At 34.8% G+C, this 19,927-nt stretch overlaps 1 long non-coding RNA gene across 3 annotated transcripts; it reads left to right on the forward strand.

Annotated features, from left to right (window-relative positions):
* The first annotated feature begins 5,871 nt into the window (after positions 1-5,871).
* Positions 5,872-18,828, forward strand: LOC128234089 (uncharacterized). Of its 3 annotated transcripts, XR_008260870.1 has the most exons (10): positions 5,872-6,097; positions 8,255-8,374; positions 9,622-9,757; positions 10,327-10,517; positions 12,885-12,989; positions 13,714-13,800; positions 16,413-16,546; positions 17,392-17,500; positions 17,850-17,921; positions 18,775-18,811. It is a non-coding gene; the product is annotated as an uncharacterized LOC128234089 (long non-coding RNA). The 3 variants fall into 3 exon arrangements; XR_008260871.1 differs by lacking the exons at positions 5,872-6,097; positions 8,255-8,374 and adding an exon at positions 8,722-8,863 and having other exon boundaries at positions 17,332-17,500; positions 18,775-18,828; XR_008260869.1 differs by lacking the exons at positions 5,872-6,097; positions 8,255-8,374 and adding an exon at positions 8,723-8,863 and having other exon boundaries at positions 18,775-18,802.
* The last annotated feature ends 1,099 nt before the right edge of the window (positions 18,829-19,927 follow it).

The following is a 19,927-nucleotide window of genomic DNA, read 5'->3' on the forward strand; positions in this document are numbered from 1 at the left end:
TAGTGTAATCAAGGAATAAAACGAATAGTTTGTGCTGCAATGCACCAATCATAAAACATTGGTAATACCATGTAGGTTTTAACCCGTTCACTGCCTTATCCCGAGTATCGTTATATATTCAAACAACTAAGATCCAAATGAGACGCCGAGTAGCTCGGCGTCTCATTCGGATCCAAGTTGTTTGACATTTTCACAATGATATTACCAAAAGGTCGAGGTAGTGTGAGAAAACAAAATCGGAAGTTGAAAAAATATCGCGCAGGTACACGACTTGCCTGCCAGTGAACGGGTTAATATCTGAATACATTTACATGCGCATGCATTAAAGATATTAAAATTAAATAATTATTGATCGTTTCCACAATAATAAGAAAATCCTAATGAAACAAATGAAACCCTTTAATCTAATAAGCACCGGATCATTGGCCGCATATATTTAAATGGCATAAGTGCGAAAATACAACAAAGATTTATTTGCAGGTCGACGGTCTCATCCATGCCGTAACGATAGAAATATTCCAGGAGTTCAAGTTAGACCTGCCTGATGACGAGCCGACTTTCGAGCGATATTGTCAACGTTGGACAGCGAAGTGGACGGTAACTTCACTTGCTCCCTACTCAACCTTGGAAAAAGCATTGGACGTAGCTACTGAGGCATCGTATCCTAACATAAGGATCTGCCTCATGGTTCTGTTGTGTATGCCAGTAGCAACGGCCACGGCTGAGCGCTCATTTTCGACAATGCGTCGAGTCAAAACGTATTTGAGGAGTACCATGACAACTGAGCGAAAGTCAGGCCTGGGTTTGATGAACATTTACAGCGAACGCAATATCAACGCCGAACATGTCGTTGACATATTTGCAAGAAAAAGGATCGTCGCCTGGCTCTTTTATTCAGAATTTAATAACCATTATTATGCACAGTGCCATATTTAGGGAATAGATCCGCTAAAGACAGGTTGACTGTATCTTATTCTTAGACGGTCATCACCAAACAGTATTGAAGATTATTAATGACAGCTGGTGGCTTAATGCCAAAAGAAACTATTCTTGAACGCTCTTATAAAAGCGTCCTGCATTAATTGAACACCTTTTTCAAAGACCACACTGTCCTAGTTTTTGGTTTTGACTGGTCGCTTAAAACTGGTTTGACTGTATTTCTTCCTAATATCCTACCGATAACTATTATGTAACATGTTGTTGAAGACTAGGTAATATATTGCATTCGCTTCTTCAGTTTAAGATTTTTTAAAACTTTTTTGCTTTTAAATTTAGTCCAATCAAAACACTCATACTTAACAATTAAGAAAAAACATAATCTTAAGAAGCTACTGGAAAATGAGCTTATCAGAAACACGGTGGAGAACCCACGTGACTTATTTGGTAAAGTGCATGGCAACAAATGTCAACAAGTCCCGATTCAGGTAAGGTTTTTAAAGATAACTTTCTTAATATTTGGAGAATTTTTGTGAAATAAAACCACGCATTTAAGAGCTCTATCCACGGTAATAAAGAACTTTCTCTTATATTCTAAAGTTTTCCTGAAAATCTTGACCAACTGATTTCTCAGAGTTGAAATCTAAGGCAAAGTACACGGCTTTTGACAAATCTATCGCTTTACTTCATGTTAGCCGTAAATAATTCATACACAAATCTTATTTTAAGCAAATTTTATGTATTTTAAAGTTTTCAGCGTGTATTGTTTAACTTCTAGTTATTTCAAAGGTAAAAATGAACTAAAACTGAACGGTCATTTTAGTTTATGTTTGAAAGTAGAGTGCGGTTTACAAACTAATAGTTATATAAGTATTTTCTATTCGTCAGAATGTATAGTGTTTAGTTTTTATTTAAGTTATTCAATAAATTTTGCATTATAACGCACACCTAAATAACTAAATATTTAGCAATCATATTCAATGAGGAGTTGAAAGATAGTCTATGGGATCATTAAAGAGAAAGTCTGCCATTATAAGTTCGATTACTTTTAAATATTCAGATCAATACAGAATCATACATACACTTCTTTAAAAATCAGATAGTATTACTTATAAATTATAATCTGGACTGAAGGCGAATAAAACATCTCTGTAGTTAGCGGCCCGTTTGTGGTGATTATAAATTTCACGAATGTTCCTATTTTGATGTGATATAAAACAACAAAATAGGCACATCACAATTAGTTTATATATATTTCCACATTCAAAGCATATTGTTCATACCTTTCAGGTAACGCTGAATCTTTTATTTGATTCAGTCTGAAAAAATATTATCTGATCTAAATCAGTAAAACTGCGGTCGTTCGAACAATACAGACAGGAACTCATTGTAAAGATGGAGGCTCGGAGTTATATGGGAAACAGCAAGGAGGAATGAGAGCACACTTTATTACCAATTACAGGCTAGGACTAAGACTTGAACATCTAGATAAGAGCTGAGCACGGAACATTAGAATGTTCTAGACTTAAGGCTGAAATGTGATTACAAAATAATTGTGTTTCAAAGCTTTCTGAATTATATAAGATACATGCAGTTAAGTGTTTGTAGGACATCAATGGGAAAATGACAACAATGCATCTCTAAACCTTGTAAAAATGTTTAATGCTCAAACCGTTTTCATACTAATTTTACACTGCATTTTTTCAGTACTGTAAGACAAACGAACATTTTAAAAGAGTACCATTTGGTAACAATACGTTTTACTATTTATCTTAATAAAATGTTAAACTCATCAAATCGTTATTTTAACTCGGCAACATACTGGAATGCACCTCTAACTAGACCATTGTGATTGTGACGTGTCATTCCCCTGTGTCTAGTAGAAATCTGGTCACTGAGATTAGTCGTGTCACCCAATTTGAACCCACACACATCACAGGTTAGCTTCAATTGGCCGCTTTCGCGTCTTTCGTGTATCTTCAAGTCTAACAAGAGCAGTTTTGCCACAATATTTGCAAACGTGCAATTTGTCTCGCCATGATTGCTGCACCTATAAAAAAGACATGTACTGTCACAAGTTAGCGAGAAATGCTGGCAATGTCAGTACTTGAATATAATTTATAAAAAACACACTATATTACTGCCACGCAATGAGTGTTTGATCGTGTAATCAGCAGCATAAAACTAAACGACCCTGTCCGCTGAAACACGGACCACATTATTATGTGAAAAACGCAACCCCTAAAAAACGTTGAAAACTCAGTCAGACGACGGCAAATCTTAACCTCTACACGAGGGCACTCATATTAAAAGTATAACTGTTAGTATATATTTATTTCTCTGCGAAAAAATAAAGCTAAAAACTGTCCCGTGTCTGTGAAAACACTTTCCCGCAAAAACGATGGCAATTGACCAGAACGCCTTCTATCGTGGTCTATTAGATGTTTTTTTTTGTTTTTTTTGAAATGCCATTCCGCATTTTTTGCATGAAGTCGGAGTCTTCATATTCTGAAATGAAACAAATGTCACAAAATCATAAGTCTATCAAATCAGCTAGCAATCGAAGACATTAAAAGTACAAGAACACTTTTCTTTCTCAAAATTGACAAAATGAAGAGTTATTAAGCAGTTATGTGTTACTGTTTACCATAAATTCAAACACGTTTTACATATACGATACGAAAAAGAAGTGGAACACCCTTTGCAAAAACTTCAAACCCTTTATATGTCAATTGCGAATATATTGTTAAAATACGGGACTGAATTTTAGTGTGATAATACATGTTTCCATGATTCATGAAAATGAGCCCATCATTTAGGCGACTCCGTCGGTCTAACAATTAAAACGCGTTCATTCTTCCATTGCCACTCCATTACAATGCGTCTTTTCAAACATGGAGCAATGTTCAATAATGAATTTGAAGAATAGAAATAATTTTTTTTTTTATAATAAATCGTTTTAGCACCAGTCAGTGAAATAATGAGTATATACACTGAAGGTTGTAAACGACCGTGTACTTTATCAAACATAAAATGACCGTGTACTTTATCAAACCTAAAATGTCCGTGTACTTTATCAATTTGGTTTTAGTTCATTTTCGCCTTTGAAATAACTATAAGAAGTTCAACAATACACGCTGAAAACTTTAAAATACATAAAATTTGCTTAAAATAAGATTTGTTTATGAACTATTTACGGCTAACATGAAGTAAAGCGATAGATTTGTCAAAAGCCGTGTACCTTGCCTTAGATTTCAACTCTTAGAAATCAGTTGGTCAAGATTTTCAGGAAAACTTTAGAATATTAAAGAAAGTTCTTTATTGCCGTGGAAAGAGCTCTTAAATGCGGGGTTTATGGTCTTTATATCACAAAAAATCTCCAAATATTAAGAAAGTTATCTTTAAAAACCTTACCTGAATCGAAACTTGTTCACATTTGTTGCCAGGCACTTTACCAAATAAGTCACGTGGGTTCTCCACCGTGAGAAGAGTAAGAAATAACTGATCCGATTACGATAGTTGTATGCCTGAGAAATAAGTTTCATTTAAAAGCCACAGCATAGCACATTAAATGGTGCGTTTAATTATCATGTTTACAAATCGTCAGGTGTGCATGAATGGTTCGATGATATTCTGATTGTTATCATCATTTTAGTCCCGTGAAAGAACAGATATTTTCGCATACATTTTAAAAGTAAAATAATTAAGTATAGATCTATTTGTGTTAAGTTACAATATTTTATTAACTTATCTAGATACTGTTAAACATAGCATGGAGACAGTTTCCGTCTCCGCATGTGGTTAAATATACCGGTGAGGTGCGCAAGCCTTTCTGGTCAACGCAATATCTCAATTATTCAGCGGATTGGATGTTAAATAGAGACGCCACCCATCACCCCAGATCTGTTTATTTAAATCAAATACAAGTATTGATTTTTGGAAAAAATAATAAAAAAAATATCGGGACTAACAATGTTAATTAAGGTAAATATTCATCTATTTGTATGCTTTTATACGTGCCAAAAGGCTCCTAGATAGCACCAAATGCGATGTTGGATTTCAAAATTTTCCGGGGGGGGGGGGGCATGCCCCCGGACCCCCTAGACTGTGCGTATCTTAGATTTTGACCTAGGTACGCCACTGATTATCGATTCTAATGATGGCGGACAGTTTTTCTGCTGTAGGATTTTTGCAAATTGGTTGGATTTTGAAGTGTGTACGTATCAATTCTATTGTAATACCTTTTTATGGAAAGTAATGGGTGTCGGAGAACACTTCAACATCGTTCTGTACCATTGTTTTAAAACTGTTTCGTACCACAGCACATGGCATTAGTCATTTTAGAATGACTACACATGGCACATAACTGTACTGTATAATGATATATCATATATATACACTTTATAGTAAGGTTTTTAACGGTGTTTAGTACGTGCTTATGTGGTGGTTAAAGGAGATAATAGTGTGTGAAAACTGGCTCTCTCAATATCGAAAACATGCAACAGATGCGAAGTGCCTGATCATGCAGTTAGAACACAAGAACTGACATTTTGTGGTTTACCAGTATGCAAGAATTAGCAGTCGTGAAAATTATACTTTTGAATTCTTATAGTTTTGCTTGGCATCAAATTTTTTAACAAGCACTGCTATTTAAAATTCGGAATTTGAGCAAGCCCGAAAGACATTTTACCAGTGCAGGGCTTCAGGGCTTGTGCTTATATTGACCACTATAATTATACATTGACAGATATATTTTACGATTTTTGATATGGCAAATCATTCACGTACAAGTTATCTTGTATCGAATGTGGGTAGTTATTCCGATTGCATCTATAAAATATCTTAAAAACAAGAAATATTACCAGATAATGTTACTTAAATAATAGTTCCGTACACAAAAAAAAACAAATATCCAACAAATTTTTATGAGTTTGATGCATGTTTCTTCATTTCATACTGTCAAAACATAACAATATACAATACATGAATGACACCTGCAAGGCTGCGGTTCACAGTTTAACAACAATTGGAACACTTCAGCCATGGCCGAGTTGTAACGATTGTATATAAGAGGTCTTTCTCGAAGCTTGCCGAAGATGGTCAAGTTTTAAGCTTGGTACAATTGTTGTCTGTGTCGGTCAAGTTTCGTTTTGTTGGAAAGGTAAATCCTTTGTTTTAATGCATCTAATGCTTGTTTTGTGCAAAATATCTTTGCACTTGCACAGTAAAATATGAATATAAACCTTTATTATCTATTTCAAACCTAAAATGCTTCTCTAAATACAATTTCAATATTTTTCAAAACCCCCCTGTTTTTGCACAAACCCGTATACAAGTTATGGATCGGAAGAATCCCATATAACATGTCTATTATTTTAGACTAGGCAAGAATCTGCATGTGCAGCCACAATCGATGCAGTATGATTTGTATATATATACATTGACAACAAAAACATCAACAGAATAAATGCCCCAGATTTGAGTAAAACAAAAATTAATATCAATTTATTTCCTAAATCATGGTCTTAAATGTGCGGCAACATGTGCATGTTGTTTAAGTCAGAAGTCATTTTTACAGTCATTGTTGGAGTACGATTTATTAAAGTTCTATTGCATAACTGATCTGATTAAATTTATTGCCTTTCCTTTTAAAAAGGATGAATTCAGGTGTGAAATATAGAATATAAGTATATTATTGCATAATACTAATACAGTTAAATGGAAACTATAAGCTTTCACCGATCTTCATCGTAATGTGAAAGCAAAAGTAAGATGTTAAAAGGCTGCCAAACCATGTTTTCAAATTTGTCTTTCTGTTAATCTTTGAAATTTAAATGGCTGTAACACAATTGTTTATTTTCAAAAAAACGATCCTATTATTGATTGTAAAAAGACCCATCCATTTCAGAAGATGTCGAAATATCGGAAGAATGAGAGCATGTGTTTCTTTTTCATATTTTCCACAGCAGTGGTCGAAATTAGCACAAGCCCGCAAGCCCTGCACTGGTAAAATGTCTTCCAGGCTTGCTCAAATTCTGAATTTTATATAGCAGGGCTTGTTCAAAAACATGATTCCATGCAATAGTATAAGAATTCGGGCTTGTTCATCCGAAAGTCTAATTTCAATGACTGCCACAGTAATAGCAGATCGAGATAGGACTCAGTACACATCCATGTACTCCTCATTTCTTTTGAAACTTTCAGGCCTTATGATATATGGATTTTGTCCAAGTGGCCTTTTGTTAAAAATGCTATTTCACAGACTGACTTCAGAAAACCTTCATTAGTAACTTTTGCCCGTTTTTTTTAAATGCATGCTGTTTTGACAACATCTAGTTAATATGTTTATGGGAAAAGTAGATTCACGAAATTATTTAGACTACATTGATTCATTATGACTTACTTATTTGATAATGAGATAAGCTTGGGTCTAATTATGCAAACACATTGTCTGCTCATAAAGCACCAATCACACAGGGCAGTATTGGGAGCTATGCTAAAAAGCCTAGATGAAACACTTTGATACACAGCATTGATTAAGCATGTCATTTGTGTAAACCCAGATGGTTATGTCATTAACTGGCGCGAGAAGTAAGTGGATTGAATAGTGGCTGTTTACATCAGACTGTTGTTGATATGTTGTCATTGTTCCAGCCTCATTTTATTATACCCCTCAAAACAAAGTTTGGGGGGGGGGTATACTGGAATCGGGTTGTCCGTCTGTCTGTCTGTCCGTCTGTCCGTCCGTTTTTTTTGTCCGGGATTCATCTTTGTCGTTATTGAACAAATCTTTTTCAAACTTTCAGATATTAATGGCCATGATGTAAACTTGCGCCTCTGTGAAATTGGTACGGGTCACATGACCCTGACCAGAGTTATCTCCCCTTGATGTGTTAAAGTAGGCAAAATAAGCCCTGTCCGGGATTCATCTTTGTTATTATTCAACAAATCTTTATCAAACTTTCAGAAATTAATGGCCATGTTGTAAACTTTCGCCTCTGTGAATTTGGTACAGGTCACATGACCCTGACTGGAGTTATCTCCCCTTGATGTGTTAAAGTAGGCAAAATAAGCCCTGTCCGGGATTCATCTTTGTTATTATTCAACAAATCTTTATCAAACTTTCAGAAATTAATGGCCATGTTGTAAACTTTCGCCTCTGTGAATTTGGTACAGGTCACATGACCCTGACTGGAGTTATCTCCCCTTGTAGGCAAAATTAGCTTTGTCCGGCCTAACTCCAGGGCAAACAACCTAGACATGGAGGTATGGGGGGTATTCGTTAGCCTATGGCTTACAGTTCTAGTTGCAATTGCAGATGTTTTTGGCCAGAATCAACGCCCTTGCAGAAAAAAAGCCACCCAGAACTACCTTCAGGCAAATACCGCTGAAATTGAGCTGAATTTGTGCTATATGCAGTATATCGATCAATACATAGGTATGATTTTGTCGTGATACATTAGCAGCATATTTGTGGACTTAGTCAGGGAATTGAATTTAGAAAAAAATACTGCTCACCCCTTTGTGTTTGTTAGAAAAATGTATGTACTTAAAAACAACAGCAATGTTTTGTGTGTCATAATCAAAGCATAAGGTTTGTAAAAACAAAAAATATTTTGAGTAGGTCTGATATGCAGTCTGCACAAAATATCTTGCCGATGTTCTCATCATTGTCTATATTGAAGTCTAATTCTAGGTGGAGTTTCGTCTCCCATTCAGTAACAGTTTCTTTGGACAGTTTGTTAATTTTGGCTGCTATGTCGGATTAGTTTGATCATCACCATCGGCCTTCGTAGATATTAAATATCAATGCATAAAAAACTTTAAAAATATTATTGCTTGTCATGATGATGGACTGTGCCTCAAAATTGATATAAGTCAAATACTGCCGTCTAGAATCTGAGCACGAAATAACAGTCTACAACGTGTGAGTTGTGTATACGTCATCATTTTGTGTGTTTACAAGAAATGGAAAGTAAACAAATTGAAAGTTGCTCTTTTTCAAGAGTTTTCACTCGCATTTTTATACCCCCGACAAACGAAGTTTGAAGGGGGTATATTGGAGTCACCCTGTGGTCGGTTTGTCGGTCGGTCCGTTGCAATTTACCTTGTCTGGAGTATAACTTAAAAACTACTGGATATATAAATATTGCCCTTTATTTGTTTTTTTTTTGCTGTCAATTTTTTTTGTCTTTGTTTTTTTTTTGGAGGTAAACTATACATTGCAAAAAGGAGACTCTAGACAAGTACACTTTTGATAGGCCAAAAAAGAACACTTTTTTAACATTCCATCTAGAAAAAGCAATCAAAGTAAATGTGAATTTAAAGTTTGGTGGCATGGCTCAATATTTATCTCAGGTTTTACGATAAGTATCTCTTCTCCTTAAAGTCCCCCCACTTCTCCCTAATTTGACTGGTGGGAGAAGTGACTTCTCCCCAAAAATTCAGCCTTGTGAGAGCCCTGGTGATAACAACCCGAGATGGTAAAGAAAGTGTCTGAAGTGAAAATGAACAAGAAAGAAGAATTAAGAGCAATCGGTCGGGATATTACTACAATGTGTGCATGAACATGCATGTACTTTGATATCAATACAATGCATTGTTTTCCCATTTAAGAAAGCACCATGTTTTTGGCCCACCCTGCCCTTTTTAATTCCTGGCTAAAACACTATTTACTGGTTCCAGGTAATGGAGTGTTTGCTAGGCAAGAGCTCTTGAAGGGGCAGTTTATTCTCGAGTACAGAGGAGAACTATGTAAACAGCAGTCTGATGGTGATGAAATGTTCAAATACCATTTCAGACATAACAACAAGGAATACTGGTATGTATATATAGTTTTTGTGTAAGCTATAATTTTTGTAGTAATAAATTGCTATTTATTTTCTTTTATACACTACTTTTTTAGCTTGTCTTTTTGGCCATTGATAAAGTCTGGATAGTGTGATGGCCTTGTGGTCGTACCAAAACTCTCTCTCAGATTACATGGTTACAGTTAAGTTTTATTTTGTAAAACTATGCATTGACATAATATCTTGTCGTGTCTGGGCGGTAATTTTGGGTTAAAATTCAGCGCTATTCCCAGTGCAAAAAACATACATTTTCCCCATGACTGGAAAATATGTGTGGTTTATATTAAGAAAAAAATATTAAGCAATGTCGGGTGCATTCTCCAAACAAAAAAACATTATCAAAGTCAATAGTTTTCTTGGTTTCAATATTTTAAACTGAAGCGTTGTTGTTCACAAAATAAAAAAAAATCTAATGACACCCAAAGTGGTGAAAAAAACACATAGGAACATTCAACACATAGGGACATTAAACACATAGGGACATTTGTCATAATACATTTCCTTTCTATGTAGTAATGTTATGTTTCAATTGTTTTAATAGCATCGATGCCTCAAAAGACACGTGTCTGGCATGCATGGTCAACGACTTGGACCGATACACAAAGCCTAATTGCAAAATGGTTAAAGTTGTTGATGACAGACATCAACCAAGACTCTGTCTGTATGATCAGCAAAGACACTGAATTGAGGTACGATTATGGTGTTGCTGATGTACCTTGGAGAAAGCGAAAGGTAAATAAAATGTTTTAATTTTCTCTTCTTTTTAATTGAAGTCAAAATACTGAATGCATTGTACTCAAACTCTGTTGGATGTTAAATAAAGTCTGACGGGTATTGCTTCTCACTTGGGTAAAATTTGTATTATTGATTTCCCCTATTGATACCCCAATTTGGTGTGAGCTTTATGACGTCACAAATTTTAATAATAGACCATCATACAACCTCAACCTCTAGTTTAGTTAAGTGTTGAATTATTTCTTTCATTGCTTGTTTTTATGAATTATTCCCTTTAAAACCTATAAAAACTTACGGATATACTACTATTTTGTCTTGATTGAAATGTATGTTATAATTTATTACATAGCCTATGGTGTAGATACAGACATGACTTAATCAATAATTGAATTCCTTGTAAATGAGATTGATTGTGTGCACCTTGTTTTATTAGCAAGGTGCACACAATCAAAGCTATTTCATTCAAATGGACTTAACTTGAATCCAGACAACTATCGGCAACTTTATGATAGTAAGTTGAATCATAATGTTGACATCAATGTCTCTGCATTTACAAACTTGTATACCATATTTTGCAGAAAAATGATGTCAAGCCTGTGGTTTTTGAACAATTCAGTAATATCGAGATGTTCCTTGTTAATTGTTTTTGTTATTTGCATGGTTTTTCTGAATAAGCAAAAGTGAGAACTACATATTCAGTGTACATGAAAAGTCTTTTAGCGTTCAAAAATATTGATTATTAAAACAATTGGTACTTACTGTTTCTAAGAAGCGTGTACATGGGATTAAATGTTTAATAAAAAAAAATCATATTGCCTTAAAAAAATTTAAGCAAACAATTCTTTTTGTACAAAAAGAATTGTTTGCTTTAAATTTTTTATTATTAAATACAGAGAGACAATTTTTTTCTGTCGTAGTTCAAATTTACACATGACATATGATATATAAAAGCCTGGCAATGTCATGTTCTCTGACTCATTTCATGTACACTGTATTTGCCTTATATTATTTTATTTTCCAATTTCATCTAAACGTTATATGACTTAATTTTCCGCCCCACCATTTGAATATTCATAATTTTGTTCTCCATTTGAACAAGATTACGGAAAGCCCTGTCCTACTATTGCCGTAAAAATCCACAAAGTAATAAAAAAAATCTCAATAGTTTTTTTACTTTTTCAGTCTGTGTCTTGTTTTTTTGTTTGTTAGAATTTTGTGTTTAAAAGTTGTTCATCAGAACGTTTGTGGGAATCTTAAAACTGTTGAAATGAATAGTTTTTTCCATAATTAATTCATTACGTGATTGGCCTTTGTCAAGACCACACAATCATCTATACTGCAGTTCATCATTATGTAAAATTACCTCCAGCTCATTTATCCTAAGTGTGTTAGAATTGTACCTCAGAAGGTTTGTCATAATTTAAAATTGTAAAATGATTTTATGGCGCTTGATATACATGGTTGTGGGCTGAAGACAGATACTTTTATGATACGGTATCTCATAAATGATTATGAATCCCAATTGGGCTAATTAAAATCATCCGTGTGTCCTTTGTCCCTCCCAGTTGTGTCTGGACTGTTATGAAGTCATCTATGGACTGATTTTAAAATACTTTTGCAAATGTGTTATGCATACAAAGACGTCATGTTGTGTGCAAGGCCAATGTCCTTACCTCCAAGGTCAAAATTACACTATATAACCCGGACTGTATCCTCTTCATGTATAGACAGTTCTCAAAGTAACTTGCTGTTTTGCATACAAAGATGACATTCCACTTGCAGGACCCGTGTCCCTACCTCAAAGGTCACACTTATGGTTTGATTTCTATGGAATGCTGCGTTTGATGACATAGAGTATATCTGTTCATGTCCGAACTGTATCTTTCACATGTATGGAAATTTTGAAATTATTTGGCAAACATGTTTTGCATGTGTTACGTGCAAGGTTTGTGTTCTTACCTCCAGGGTCAAAGTCACACTTTGTGTTTGATCATTATAGATTGTTCAATATACATACCGTACATTGAGTATAGGTGGTCATATCCAGGCTGTAACCTTTTGATGTTTGGACAGATTTTAAAATAACTTTGCACATCTGTAAACCACATAAAGACAGCCTTTAAGACCTGTTTCCCTTTGTAAAAGGTCCAGGTCACACATGTCTATGTTTTATTACCTCACAAAGTATGCCAAAAGTTTTTAAATAATGGTGTGTTGCTGTGTGATAAATGACTGTATATAACTTAAAATTTTAAAATGACCTTACAACTCCTGAAACCCTGTCTTTGAACATAAGACAAATACTTCTCATGGCATTGTGACATGGCAGATGTGCGCGTGGTATAGAATTTTGATACATTTTAGATGCTGTTAAAGATGGTCATACAGCTGCAGATACTACAGAGGTCACAGAAACATCTGAAGATGCCCTCGGTGAATCAGCAGAAGTCTTGGAACATGCTTATCATGGTAAACTTGAGTGCTATTTAGTTCATACTAATTGATTTAAGCCTGATTGTGTAAAAGCTAACAGCTTATTTTAAACACACTCCAGTCGGTTTCCTTGGTCAAACCCACCAGTACTGAGTGTAAATATGAGAGGAAACTAGAACATTTTCCTCACTGGGGATCAAACCTAGCACCTCTTGGCTGCAAGGCGGACACTATAACTCTGAGCCATCCTTACATTAATTGTGTTTATGATCTGAAACAGGTACATACATGTTTCTGTTGCATCTAGACAAGCATCGACTTTAAAGTATCTCATGATGTATGCTAAAAGTTTGTAATGAATTGTGTGTGTGTGTGTGTGTGCGTGCGTGTGTGTGTGTGTGTGTGTGTGTGTGTGTGTGTGTGTGTGTGTGTGTGTGTGTGTGTTGGAGTCAAACCTTAGAAAGTTTGTTAAGCTTAATTCAGTAAAACTTATGCTTGTTCTCAATCAACAGATTTATTCAGTCTGGGTTATTTAATCACTCATTGGGTGTCACCTTGGGGGACATTGTTTCTCGGAATGACAAACACATGTTGATTTATACATCTAGATCTTGTATGTTCGTAATTTGGCGATGTAAGCATCTAGTTAGTTAATAATTGCTTGTGTTATTTTTGTACCTGAATACCAGTATATATGTGTGAAGCTTTTAGCTTTAATGAGTTTGTAACAGAATACAATCAACTCAACTGTGTGTTTCAGATGCTGTAGGGAACAGTGGGACAGTTGCCCCATCCACAGTTGCCCCATCCACAGTTGTCTCTGAACATGCTGAAGGGCCGCCTCAAGGTAAATTGAATACAAAAACCAACTTTCTTTACATAGTTATTTCTCGCTGGTGACCACAATCTGTTGATGTTAATTACTTAAGACTATTTTTCTGTGATGAGGTACCTCATAAAGTAGACATAATGCTTGTAAAGATGAACATGGAATATGTGTGTGTGTGTGTGTGTGTGTGTGTGTGTGTGTGTGTGTGTGTGTGTGTGTGTGTGTGTGTGTGTGTGTGTGTGTGTGTGTGTGTGTTGCTTACAAATGTTAGATATCTTGTCATCTATTAAAATCAGGCTTATTATACTCTTTAACATGCATTGGACAAAGTATGCGTAAAAATATTGGTGAAATGTGTGTGTTGAAATGAAGAACCTCTGTGTGAATTGGGTCATCTTGTGTCGGAAAACTTAATTGTTAGGTCACATAAGAAATAGCCTATTTATACCGTCTTAACCATTTTTTTTACCTTTCTTAAACATGGTGAGATTGCTTCCCTGTACAAATTCTTGGACAACTCTTATACTTGTTTAACATAATTGAATTGATCATCAGATTGGCAGATGTTTAAACCATACAGATGTAATTCAATCATACTTCATTTGAAAGTTTTCAAAAGACATATTTCTATGTTTTATTACCTCACAGAATATGCCAACAGCTTTAAACTAATGGTGTGTTACTGTTTGTCAAAATTGTAGCTCTGAGTGCTTGTATGGTAACTTAAAACTAAACTTACATCTCCTGAAACCTATGTTTGTGAACATAAGACAAATACTTTACTATCTCACCGCATTGTGACATGGCAGATGTGTGCGTTGTATAGAATTTTGATACATTTCAGATGCTGTTAAAGATGGTCATACAGCTGAAAATACTACAGAGGTCACAGAAACATCTGAAGATGCCCTCGGTGAATCAGCAGAAGTCTTGGAACACGCTTATCATGGTAAACTTGAGTGCTCATTAGTTTATACTACTTTATTTAAGCCTGATTGTGTAAAGCTAACAGCTTATTTTAAACACACTCCAGTCGGTTTCCTTAGTCAAATTCAGTACTAAGACAGTGTACATATGAGTGGAAACTAGAACATTTTCTGAGCGGGAATCAAACCTAGTGCTCACCTCTTGGTTGTGAGGAGGACACTCTACCTCTGAGCCATCCTGACATTAATTGAGCTTATGACTGAAACAGGTACATTCTTTTTTCTGTTGCACCTAGACCAGTACAGTCTTTAAAGTACCTCATGATGTATACTAAAAGTTTGTAATGAAATGTGTGTGTTGAAGTTAAACCTCAGAATGTTTTTTAAGCTTTATTTAGTAAAACTTATTATTGTTCTTAAATTATTAGATTCATAGAGTCTGGTTTTTTTGTCACTTATTTGGTGTCACCTCAGGGACATTATTTCTCAGAACAACAAACAATTGTTGATTTAAACATCCAGATATTGTATGTTTGTTATATAGTGATCATACACTGATGTAAGCATCTAGTTAGTTTATAATTGCATGTGTTATTTTTCTTTGAGTAATTATTTGTCGCTGGTGATCACAGTCTGTTGATGTTCATAACTTAAAGACTTTTTCTGTCAAAAGGTACCTCATAAAGTAGACACAATGCTTATTAAGATATACCTCGGAATGTGTGTGTTTGTGTGTGTGTGTGTTCCTTACAAAATGTTATAAATTTTAAAATACCATCAGCTACACTGCGGTTTGATTACCTCACAAAGTATGCTAAAAGCTTCTCAAGATTTGTGTATTGCTCACTTGTTGTGTGTTCAACTTGTACCTCAGAATGTTTGTATGTAACTTAAAATTGATTTTAGGACATCTGACATATGTTGGTGTACATACAATCCTATCAGTTTTAGCATGTCTGTTTTTCAAAGAAAATATCACCATGGTGCCTGGTCAGCGGGGGAGTGAAAAATCTTCAAATAAAGTCACAACTCTTTGGGCAATCATGGCCCTCTTGTTAAAATATTAGCATATTTTCTTGGTTGAAACATTGATAATCATTTCATAATGAACAAAGGGAATGAAAACCAGGCAATATCTGAAGAGAATGATGAAGTTGATTCTGTAAAAGTGAAACGACCATGGAGAAAAAATAATGGAATTCAAGATCGAGATTAAATGTATAAGGTAACCGGAAAGGTCTTGTTTCCTTCACCGGTCAAACCTGAATGTGTCTGTTTTAAAAGCTGGTCAGAAAGACATACATCATTACATGTATCCCTGATACAGAATGAACCCACAACTGTTTGAGTGAGATACCTGCACATAGACTAGATAATTAACCTTGCTCTCAAGGAATCTTGTTTTGTCATTTCATTTTATTGATTAAGGATGTGTTCAGTGCACATATTATGAATAATGTTAGTTTCTTTCATGTACTACTATAAATAATAAAAACATTGGTGACTGCTTCGCCAATGGAAAGGGCTACAACAGACACCTTTCCATGGAGTTGTGAAACACTTCTACATCAGCTATAGGTGACTTGTGCTAAACTTTACCTATCCGGTATATAAAACAATGTTATGTACCGTAAGCATACTTAGTAATCTTAAGCAATTGTTTGCAGGACATGTTTTTCTATTTTTGTACATGTTTTTTTGCAGCAATGTTCAAGATTTGACCCAGGAGCAGCTACAGTATATGGTTGATCAGAGTGAGAGGCATCTGCGGAAAATATTTGGAGGATATATTCTCTGCGAGAGACATATTGCATTCAAGCAGGAAGGAAGAAGCAAAAGTAAGGCATTTATGAGCTCAAACAATTTCAGGAATAAATGCACTGTACTTTTATGGGTAATGTATGAATTTTAGGCCACACCAAATATTTGTTTATTTGTTCGATTGTGACCAAGAAAAGTTGAAGCAAGGAGCGGGAGCAACAAAATTCATATTTCCCATTTCTTTCACAACCAGGAGTTGACAAAGCTGATTTTTTTTAATTGTATAATGCCATAAATACATTCTTGAATTTTCCCTCCTAAATACAAGTCAAAATAAAGAACAAACAACACAAAAAGTATGCACATTATTATTCCTTGTATTTTAATATCTTTTACACCCAAACACCAGTAGAGTAAAATAACTTTTTGCATTAAAACCTTATCTTTTGAATGAGGAAACCAGAATTCTTATACTTCTGCTTGGCAATACAATTTTAAACAAGCCCTGCTGTATAAAACCCAGGATCTAAGCCAGCCCGGAACGTATTTTACGAGTGCGGCGCTTGTAGGCTTGTGCTAATTTCAACCACAAGTGAACAATATGCTTGGTCCAAAATGGTCAGCAAACAGTACCATTAACCCTACAGAATTATCAGGAGCTCTGCACTTGTAATTTAACTTTTTATGGTATTCTGCATCATAATGTTGTTTGGAAATATGGTTTTCATTATTCAACAATATTTATATATAGAGAGAGATTTCCAAAATTACTAGAAAACTGGCGCCAGTTTTTTAGAATGACTATTTAATGCTATTACAGTTCTGTTTGCCCATGACTTCAACCCAACCCTCTATAACACAGGTATATAATATAGACTGAACCGAGAATGTTGCAGTTTGAAACACTTTCAATGCATTTCAGATGCTGTTAAGACGATTATACAGTTGCAGAAACAACAGAGATCTCAGAACCATCTCAAGATGCTCTTGGTGCATCAACAGAAGATCAGAAGTGGACCATGCTTATCTTGGTAAACTGCAGGCTTAATTGAGCATTTTATCTGTAAATAGGTACATACTTTTTCCTGTTGCACCTAGACATGCATTGACTTTAGTACCTCATGATGTATGCTAAAAGTGTGTAATGAATTGTGTGTGTTGAAGTTTAACCGCAGATGTTTGTTCACCTTGATTTATTGTTGCCCAAAATGACAACACTTCTTGATTAATACATTTAGATCTAATAATTTTTGTAACATTTATAATTTATGTATCCAGCAAGTTAATAATTGCATGTGTTAATTTTGTACCTGAATACCAGTAAGCTTTCATAATAATTTTATTGTAGCAGTTAACATTCAACTTAACTGTGTGTTTCAGATGCTACAGGGAACAATGGTACAGTTGCCCCATCCACTGTCATCTCTGAACATGCTGAAGGGCTGCCTGAAGGTAAATTCATGTTTGTATGTTGCTTGCAGATGTAGACTTATCTTGTTTCTCATTAAAAGTGTTCGCTTAAAAATAAGAGTTTTATTTATGATCCAATAGATTTGCAGCAATGTTGTTGTCTGTTATATAGACAAAGTATGCTTCCAGTTACTGATGAAATGTGGGTGTTGAAATGAAGCACCTCAGTGTGCACTGGGTCATCTTTTGTCGAAAAACTAACTTGTTAGGTCACTTAAAAAAGCCCTGTTATACTCAAGAGACCATTTTGGCACTGTCTTGATAAATCTGGTCATAATGTTTTCCTTGACAAAATCTTGGACAAATTTGATACTTGTTTTCCATAATTGTATTAATCCTGAGATTGACCATTGTTTAGACAACACAGCTCAAATGCAATCATATTTGTTTTAAAGGCTTTCTAAAGACAAGTCTCTATGAGTTTTTTTACCTCCTAAAGTATGCAAAAAGCTTTCTAAAATTGGTGTGTTGCTGTTTGTTAAAATTCTACCTCTGAATGCTTGTATACAACTTAAAGTTGTGTACATGAGGCAAATATTTTATATCTCACAAATGATGTTGCAATCATGAAATGTTATACATTTTTGCTGATTTTGTGATTTTTTAATCCACTTGTGGAATGGTGAGACCAACATTCACATGATCATTTAGAGTTTCAAGCTCTAGTTCCAATTTCCTCAAACCAGTTTGCACATATCTTCGAACTCTTCCGTTGCTCATAACATTGGTAGTTATATATATGATTTAAAGTGTAACGATATTCCTGGCTTGGTGATTTATTCATGTTATTTGACCTTTATCTTTTGTCCAGCTTAAATCCTCTCTTGCATTTCAGCCAGGAACTTTCAGCGTTTAACAAAGGAGCAAGGCCAACTCCTAAGAAAATGTCGAAGTGTTCAGCATTACTATGAGACGGGAACTGAAGATGATAGACTGTATTAATTCAATCAAAAGCCACAAGTGTTTGAATTCTCTGAAGTGGAATTAAATAAAAAAACACATTACACAGATGGATAACGACAGATTGCACACTGAAACAATAATAAGTGTTCAAAGTGCTAGTACATCTTGTACATAGTGTCAAGGTGTCCAAGCATGTCTCTGTAAGCCAATGGTTCACTGCATATGAGGTTAATTTATATCTTACAGTGGATTGCAGCAAAAGGCCAGAGGAAAATATGTTTTGATACTCATCCGTATTTTGAAGAAGAAAAATGGGGCTGAATGGCATGTTTTGTTTTTTTTATTTGACGGGCGGGCTGGGATGAGAATCTAAAATATTTTTTCTCTGGCTTAAGGCTTTATTCTTAGTATGTATCTATTATGTCATCATGATGAAGTCATCGTTACTATTCTACATTGTTAAAAATTAGATTCAATCATTTTTAGATTTCCGGAGGTTTTGAAGAGCATATTTTTAACAGCCAATGGGATCATAAGCACATTTCGAGTAATACATGACCCAGCCTTTTTATCAAAAGTTGCTCAGAGTTCATTTTTGCGTGTCAGAGTAAAAGGCCTTGGAAACTTCAAAATGGCTGAAAAGGCTTGTCCAAGCACTTTATTTTCGCTTGCACTGTTTATCATCTAGGTTAATAAATATAATTTCAGTTGATTTGCAGAAAGTTTACCAGGATAAGAATTTGTCGATTGTTTCTATACAATAATAATTTCAATAAATTAACTTTATTTTCAAACAGTTTTGACACAATGACCACAATGAATTTATATTTTGTCACAACTAAAACTGGTACCAAGGTCTACTGCATTGTAAATGAAAAATAGAAGATATGTGTTGACATACGCTCGAACAACAATTTAACAAAATGGGTATGTCATGTACAACACTGATACAATGTTCTCAGTAGTGGTGACATTGTCATAATAATTTTTGTCACAAATAGATTTTTAGAGTTGCCGATTGTTTTATTCAAACAGTAATTTCTCATTTGAATTTTATGGAGAAGTGTATTTTATACACATTCACA

The sequence above is a fragment of the Mya arenaria genome, chromosome 5 (assembly GCF_026914265.1).
Source record: "Mya arenaria isolate MELC-2E11 chromosome 5, ASM2691426v1".
Taxonomy (NCBI): Eukaryota; Metazoa; Mollusca; class Bivalvia; order Myida; family Myidae; genus Mya; species Mya arenaria.